At 48.0% G+C, this 8,852-nt stretch overlaps 1 non-coding gene across 1 annotated transcript; it reads left to right on the top strand.

Moving 5' to 3' along the window:
* Positions 1–7,696: 7,696 nt before the first annotated feature.
* LOC124513693 (U6 spliceosomal RNA) lies at positions 7,697–7,803 on the top strand. The gene has a single exon (XR_006962513.1). It is a non-coding gene; the product is annotated as a U6 spliceosomal RNA (small nuclear RNA).
* The last annotated feature ends 1,049 nt before the right edge of the window (positions 7,804–8,852 follow it).

The raw sequence follows: 8,852 nt of genomic DNA on the forward strand, positions 1-8,852 counted from the left end.
AAAGAGCTTGACTACTGAATGCCATGTATGATTCTGGATCAGAGCCCGGACTGGAGGTGGAGGAAGGTGGGGATGGGAATAGTTATAAAGGACATTACTGGGAAAGTTGATGGAATTTGAATATGGACTGTGAGTTACATAGTGGTCTTGCAGCCGTGTTCAATTTCTGGGTTTTGATCATCATGCTGAGGTTATTTGCGCGAGAGAATGCCTTTTAGGAACTGAATACTAAAGGGACATTATGTCTCCAAATTTCAAAAAGGTCAGGGAAAAAAATACATAAGTACACATGTGGATAGAGAAGGATAAAGCAAACAGGTAAATGTAAACAGTGAATGAGTCTGGGTAAAGGGCATATGGGAGTTCTTTGTACTATTTTTGATATTCTTCTGAGTTTGAAATTTATCAAAGTTGAAAGTTATTAAAAAAAAACAACACCCCAACTATGGCCTCCATTTGAAGGAGAGAGACTCATTTAGACATTGATTCTTTCAAAATAGTCCTCTCAGGAGGCACAGGATTCTTTTTTTTTTTTTTTATGTTTGTTTATTTATTTATTTTGAGAGAGAGTGTGAGCAGGGGAGAGGCAGAGAGAGAGGAAGAGAGAGAGAATCCCAAGCAGGCTCCACACTGTCAGCGCAGAGCACAACGCAGGGTCAGTCTCACATGAGATCATGACCTAGGTGGAAATCAAGAGTCAGACGCTTAACTGACTGCGCCACCCAGGCGCCCCAAGGCACAGTACTCTTTGACACTTTATGGAGGGTTGGATGAAGACATGGAAGGAAGCCAAGGTCATCAGACCTGGGGATGATACAGAGCCGGTTAATATTTGGGTGAAGGGCTCAGGATCTAAGACCTTGGTAGGATGGGAACACTGGCCCAAATCGACCACAGTGAGACATGATAATGCTCCATCTGTGTTCAATTAAGTTGCATGAGATGAAATTTAAAAGGGTTAACTGATATGTTTCCTATTTGTCACTAAAAGCATTAATAATTCAGTAGGGATGAGGAGGACATGGCCTAAAGGTGGCATGTACCCAAAGAAATACGTTTGGTTGACTGTAACCTCCACAGGCTGATAGAGGCTACTATGATCTGTGGTTGCCATAAAAAAATTATAGATTCAGAGCTGCATTAATAAAAGTACAGTCTCTATGGGGCGCCTGGGTGGCGCAGTCGGTTAAGCGTCCGACTTCAGCCAGGTCACGATCTCGCGGTCCGTGAGTTCGAGCCCCGCGTCAGGCTCTGGACTGATGGCTCGGAGCCTGGAGCCTGTTTCCGATTCTGTGTCTCCCTCTCTCTCTGCCCCTCCCCCGTTCATGCTCTGTCTCTCTCTGTCCCAAAATAAATAAAAAACGTTGAAAAAAAAATTAAAAAAAAAAAAAGTACAGTCTCTAGAACAAGAGAGGTGATAGTCTTTCTCTGTCCTCTGCCCATTGGACTTAATCTAGAGCATTCATTTTAGGCCTGGGGCAGTATGTATAAAGAAAGACATTGCTAATGAAAAGAGGCATAAAGAAAGAGAACAGTGAGATTTTGAAATGAGAGCATTTGAGGAATGGCTGAAGGAACTAGGGACGGCTAAACTCTCCGGGGTTCCTATTAGCTGCCTTCTAGACATTCGATTAGCATCTGGAACTGGGGAGAAAGTTTACACAATCTCCATCACTTCACAAGGTGAAAATAAGGACAGAGGGATGGGAATTGTGGGGAGACAATATGAGAAATAATTTTCTAAACATTAAACCAGTCTGAATATAGAAAGGGGATACGTAGTGAGGTAGTGAGTTCCCTGTCACAGGAAGTATTCAAAGAAAGACATTTTCAAGGCTACTGCAATAAGAATTCTTGCAGCGGGAAGGACCCTGGATTGAATAGACCTCTCTGGTGCCTTGAACTCTGAAATTCTAGGCAATCATGTGTCTGTTTAGAACAAACAAACAAACAAAAAACCCACTAGCCTCATTACTCTGTGGTCTTTATTAGATCATGTTTACAGAAACTGCTCACAAACCCAGTGCTTTCATAAGGCTTGGGAAGTCTGAACAAGGAACCTCCTTTGGAGTGCTCTCTGCTTCTCTTCTCTGCCCCTTGGTTGCCTCAGCCTAGAACTTTCCGTATCTACCTGCAGAATAGGACTCCCCTTGACGGATTACTAATGATGAAAATTCTAGGTCATGTAGCAGTCTCCTTACCCATGCTGACCCCGGCCCATATTTGGCATTTCTTTCAGAGCACAATTCCTGCACTTGAGGAATTTAGTTGGGATCCCAGCACTCCTGCTTAAGGTGGGAGAAAGCTGAGTGAAGGTGTATGGGTTCTAAACCCCCAGTGAAACTAACTTCTGGGGAAGGACTACAAATCTTAAAACCAAAGGAAGGTAGAAAATAGATTCTCTGCTGTAGTCTCCCCCCCACCCGCACCCCCAATTCTTTTCTGTTTTAATCACGGGAAGAATGATTAGTCAGCCGAGGAAGGACGGGAGAAGAAAGCAGATGAGTTTTATCTGGCTGGGGTCTGCCTGAGCCACAGCCATGTGACTACCTGGCTGACCTGGGGTCTCCATCATGTCCCTGCCTGTCCACAAGACGGATCAGGCTGCCCTTCTCTACCGCCCTCCCGCTCTCATTCCAGGGGAGGGTTGCTAGGATAATTATAGCCTACTTGTTTTTCTCTTCTCCTACTCCTTGGGGTCCTATTTATTTATTTATTTATTTACTTACTTACTTATTTATTTTTACTTTCTCGGGGGACTGAGAAACTTCTTCAACACTGTGGCAAACTAGAATCTGGAAGCCTCCCTCCAGCAGAAATAGAGGTTAGATTCTCAAAAGTCATCCCTAATTTCCATCCACTGTTATCTGGGGACCCATTGCTCTGCCCTTCATCTGGGCAACACAGAGCCTCTCCCCAAATACTCAGGCCCTCTCTGGCGTCTGCAAAGCTGCTCCCCTCCTGCGATCCCACGCGAGTTGCAAAATCCCCCAAAGCATCAATTATTCCACTTGCAGAGTGGGGAGTATGATACCTACTTCATAGAATTTTTGCGAAGATTCAACAAAACAAAATACATACAGCTCTTAGCCGGGGACTGGCAAAAGACAGCCTCAAAACATGGTAGCTCTTATTCCTCGGACTCACATTTGTCTGAGCTCCGTGGACGAAACAAAAGGAGATGGTAAAGGTTAGGGAGACAAACCAGGGAGGAGACTCCAAGAAGACACGTTGAAGGGGTGGGTTCGGTTAAATGCAGGAAAGAAGCCTGGAAGAAGGAAGGGAACACGTGGGCTCCCTGGAGACCGGCCTGCGGAGAAGGACGGAATGGACAGAACGAGACAGAACAGAGGGATAGGGACAGACAGACAGACAGCAGATGGGAAAGGAAGGTGGCATGACAAAGGGGGGGGGGGGATGGAACCCAGCTGGTGTGAGACAGACAAGAGGTGTTGGGGAAGAGAGAAGGAAAAGAGCAAAGTGAGGGGGTGGCCAAAAGGAGAGGGGGAAGCAGGGGCAGGACAGACAGACTGAGAGCGAGTGGGGAAAGCATAAGACGGACAGACAGATGGCAGGGACAAGAGGGTGCCCTGGGTTGCCTGCATTCTGCTGTGTTTACCAGCTAATTGAGTTAAATTGTTGTCAGAGATGTAATTAAAGGGTAGAGAGAGCTCTCTGGCAGGCCCGAAACAGATGGAGGGGGCTTTAATTGGTAATTAAATTCTTCCCTGGCAGCTGAGGAAGGAGCTTGTGCTTCAGCCTCACAAGGCCACGGGTGGCCTTCCCCCCTCTCTTGGCCCCTCTCAGGGGCTCTTTGGGGAGGGGGCTGGGCTCTGCACACCAGCAGCCTGGCAGGCGGGGAGGCCTGGTAACTGCAGGAGAATGCCAAAGCGATCCTTCCTCCCTGCCCGGCTGGCTCAGCTCCCATGGGCTTAATCCAAGCAACCCCTCCCCTGCCCCCCCCCACCCCGTGCCTGCCCCTTCCTAACCTCCAGACTCCCACCCACCCAACTAGCATTGACCAGTGAATTCCTTCGTGGCCCCTATTTCGTCACTCGGGATCCCAGGGAAGAATAATGAGTTCTGGCCCCGCATCCGGATCGGCTCGGGAAGGGTTAGTTGGTTTAGTCAGGGACCCAGGCAGACCCATCTGTTGGCACGGCTCCCATGAGCCTCTCAGCATCTGCCCCCTCCCTGCTACCCTCCCTTTCAAGGAGGCACCGTGCAAAGATTCCATTCTGCCTGGCACATCACTGGCGCTGACTCTGCACCGGTCCTCGCCTCCCCCCCGCCACACATAACCCCCCAGCAGCAAATAAGACAGGATGGGATCAGCAGCCTTGATGGGCAGATTAGTTAGACTCTCTAAGATGTGAACGTTTACACTAATCGGCTTTCAACTCCAAATCTCAGTTTGACCTGCATTTCATTGGAGAAGGACCCTGGGGACAGCAGATTTCCCCGAAACCCGCATATTCTCGACTTGTTCCACTTCAGAAAGAGATAAGTACAAAGACAGCAAAGAGGCGAGGCTTTTAAAAAGAAAGCTGAAAGGGAAGTTAGGCAGAAATAAAATCCAAGACAGACATTGCGGAATTCTTGTAAAATGCATGGCTGACTGTGAGTCAGTAATCCGGTGCTGCTCTTACATCAGTAAAGCTCCATGCTGGATGCATAAATAAGGGTCCTGGGGATCATTGTCTCATTATAGCTCAGCTGATCAGACAAAAGTTCTTTGTCTTGCTGTGGGCTCCTCGCTCCTCAGGGCCCAGAGCGTCATGGAGGAGCTTAGAGGGGTTTCTGGGAAGGGGCATAGAAATGACAGAAAGGTTCAGGAAGCACAATGCCCAGCTGTATGGATTTCCACTTGGTTCTTGGAGGTCCGCTCTGCTGTTTAACTTGAGCCCCACATATGCTGTTCTCTCGGCCAGGAACTATGATCCCTGCCCTCCCATCCACCTTCCCCAGACCATCCTGAGGCCACAGCCGTGCCCTCCTCTCTTCAGGACGCTAACCCTCACCCTGTCTCCCCTCTCCCAGCATCCGCACGTTGCTAGTTTATTTCTGATTCCCTCCCAAGGCTGAAAGGCAAAGGCCAAGGACCCTATTTCACTCCCCGCAATCTCCCCAACACCTCCTGTAGGACCTGGCGATTGGTAGGTACTGAATCCTTTCTTGCAGAATGAAGAAATAAGCCCAGAACACTCAGCATGGAGGCAAACTCTGAAAGCCAGCAGTAAAGTTATGCAGATGAGAGCGTTAGAAATGCAGCAGGGAGTTAGGTTGGCTGCAGGGAGGAACTTTTTATTTTTAAAAAAAAATTTTTTTTTCAACGTTTATTTATTTTTGGGACAGAGAGAGACAGAGCATGAACGGGGGAGGGGCAGAGAGAGAGGGAGACACAGAATCGGAAACAGGCTCCGAGCCATCAGCCCAGAGCCTGACGCGGGGCTCGAACTCACAGACCGCGAGATCGTGACCTGGCTGAAGTCGGATGCTTAACCGACTGCGCCACCCAGGCGCCCCGGGAGGAACTTTTTAAAACTCTTCCTATATTTGCTAAGGGAGAATGAGGGAAATCTCTTTTATTTTTATTTTCTGTTTTCAAAAATTTTGTTTAATTTCTAGCTGGTTAACCATAGGATATCTTTTTTAGATATAGAAAGAAGACAAAGTCAGGGGCATCTGGCTGGCTCAGTTGGAAGGGCATGTGACTCCTGATCTTGGGTCATGAGTTGGAGCCCCCCGTTGGGCATAGAGATTACTTAAAAATAAACACATAAATACATATATTTTTTTAATTTTTTAAACGTTTATTTATTTTTGAGACAGAGAGAGACAGAGCATGAACAGGGGAGGGGCAGAGAGAGGGAGACACAGAATCCGAAGCAGGCTCCAGACTCTGAGCAGGCAGCACAGAGCCCGACGCGGGGCTCGAACTCACGGACTGTGAGATCATGACCTGAGCCGAAGTCGGACGCTTAACCGACCGAGCCACCCAGGCACCCCCATAAATACATATATTTAAAAAGAAAGGAGACAAAGTCAAATTGATGGCCTCTGTCTCCACTGTGGGCGGCCAGGAGAGTGAATGTAATGGCTCCCAAACACCAGAACCCCTCCCCCACCATCGGAGATTTTTAAATCTGTAAATTTAGGGGCCGGGGAAGACACTGTATTTTTAAAATCTTCCTAGTAATTCTAGTGATTGGCAGATTTAGAAACAACTCAATTAAATGTCAGGTTTCTCTCAGCTGCAAATATTTGTTTTTCTTTCCTTCTGCGTGTTGCTCCCCCCTCCGCCCTCTCCGCAAGAATGAATCAGTCTAGCTGATTCTAATAAACCTGAAAGAAAGCAAGCTTTGGGAATATTGACTTCTATATTCTTCACAGAACCTGGGCAAATGTAGGAGTGAAACCTGCTTTGCTGAGTGGGTCCTTTCACTCCTAGCTGAATGAGGTTATGATCCCTGGTGACCACCCTCTACGTTCCCTGTTGAAAAGACCAAATTGAAAATGAATATGATTTTAACCCTGGTTTAGCAGTCCCATCCCACAAAACATTACTGAAATACAGAAGTTGTCAAGGTCAGGGACTGCTGGAGCTGAGGGCTGAGCCCTGCCTTTGATTTCTGGTCTCGGCCTCTCTTGTTTGGTATCCTCCCCACCACATATTGATGAAGTCCACTGGGCTTCCCCAAGAAGGCTCCAGCTCTCTCCGTGCCTGAATGGACCCAAGCCACATCCCTTCACCCAGGATGTCAGGGTTGGGAGGTCAGGAGAGGAGATGGGTGGCATGCCTCCCACCCCCACCCCCAGGCAGTCTCATCCTCCTCCTGCCTCTCAGACACCTGAGACTTCAGGTAAGACTTCTCCTGAATGCCCGACCTTCGGAGGCCACCATGAGGCCACCACAAGGCCTCGGGGGCCTGCAGGATCAAGCATCTCCCAGAGTCGCTTCCTGGCCCCTCAAAGCTGACTTGCCACAAGGCCGAATGCAGCTGTAAAACCCAAGCCTCTTTATTGTTGTGCATTTCCCTCCTGTATCCTCTGTGGCCTATTATTGAGACCCGCAGAACTGAGAGCTGGAGCAAATCTCAGGCTTCTCCTGGTATGACAGTTTTCAAGTCCCGGATTTGGGCAAAGCCTGCTGGGGAGGCGGCTCTCCTGCTTCAACCAAAGCAGTTCTGCTCTTTTTCTGTTTTTATACCGCATGTTAGAGTTCTGGTCTGTGGTGTGCTGGTAAAATGGAACAGCGGCCTGTGGGTGGTTGTGAAGTCCCGATTTGGCACATTTGCCAATTTCTGTGGTGCCAATACTCCCACCAAAGCCCTATTTCAAACTACCAACTGGAAGTCACCTGAGGCAAAGTTGGGAAATGCACATCAAAAGCTCTTGGAAGCCCTCGGCAGATCTGGTGCTGGTCCTTCTTTTTAAAAGAAGTGTTGGGGCGCCTGGGTGGCTCCGTCGGTTAAGCTGCCGACTTCAGCTCAGGTCATGATCTCGCGGTCCTCAAGTTCAAGCCCCGCATCGGGCTCTGTGCTGACAGCTCAGAGCCTGGAGCCTGTTTCAGATTCTGTGTCTCCCTCTCTCTGACCCTCCCCCGTTCATGCTCTGTCTCTCTCTGTCTCAAAAATAAATAAACGTTAAAAACAAAAATTTTTTTAAATAAAATAAAATAAAAGAAGTGTGAAGGGTGCTCGCTTCGGCAGCACATATACTAAAATTGGAAGGACACAGAGAAGATTAGCCCGGCCCCTGTGCAAGGATGACAGGCAAATTCGTGAAGGGTTCCATGTTTTCGTAATTACACCTGTTGTTAAAAATGTTTGAAATAATAATAAAGAAAAGAAAAGAAAAGAAAAGAAAAGAAAAGAAAAGAAAAGAAGTGTGAAGAAGGGAGCCTGGCTGGCTCAGTTAGTAGAGCATGCAACTCTTGATCTCGGGGTCATGAGTTTGACCCCCACGTTGGGCAAAAGGTTTGCTTAAAAAAAAATAAAAGAAGTATGCAGACCACTGTCTAGCACCGTCTTTTTAAAAAATTTAATCTATTTTGAGAGAGAGAGAGAGAGCACATGCGTATGTTGCGTGCACACAAGCGGGGGAGGGGCAGAGAGGGAGTGAGAGAATCCCAAGCAGGTTTTACGCTGACAGCGCAGAGCCTGATGCGCGGCTCGAACCTATGAACCCGAGAGATCATGACTTGAGCCAAAATCAAGAGTGGGACGCTCAACCGACTGAGCCACTTAAGCGCCCCTAGCACTGCCTTTAAAATATAAGGCAAATGTTGTTTTGGATTCTGTGTCTCCCTCTGTCTCTGACCCTCCCCCGTTCATGCTCTGTCTCCGTCTCAAAAATAAATAAACGTTTAAAAATAAATAAATGAATAAATAATATATAAGGCAACTGAGGCCCAGAAAGACTAAAAGAACGACTGAGGGTCACACAGTTAGCCAGGACCAGTGTCCTCCTGACACCCAACCTCTGGATGCCACACTATATCAATCCTGCTCAACCTGCCCTAGGCAGCTGGGGGAGAGGGGAAACCAAAAATCATCACAGACAGAGCCAAGGCCACGGCTCCGGGGATAGAGTGGCAGCAGATATGTCCAGATAAAGGTCAGAGGGTCTTGAAGCCAACCTTTGTGGGCACCTACTTGGTGCTTCTCCTTCCTCTTCGTAGGGGCAGAAATAAAAAACTCACCCCAAATCATAAAGCTTTAAACTCAAACTCAAAGAGCCCTATTTTCCACCGACCTCATTCTCATCCTCAGGGAGTGAATCATTCCCCATTCCTGGCTCGGATCTCAGGAGGCACCCTACCTTGCCCTCCCCGGGTCTGTCTCCCAGAC

Source organism: Lynx rufus, unplaced genomic scaffold, assembly GCF_022079265.1.
Source record: "Lynx rufus isolate CCGP_SWC_20201006 ecotype Redwood Valley unplaced genomic scaffold, mLynRuf1.p SCAF_18, whole genome shotgun sequence".
Taxonomy (NCBI): Eukaryota; Metazoa; Chordata; class Mammalia; order Carnivora; family Felidae; genus Lynx; species Lynx rufus.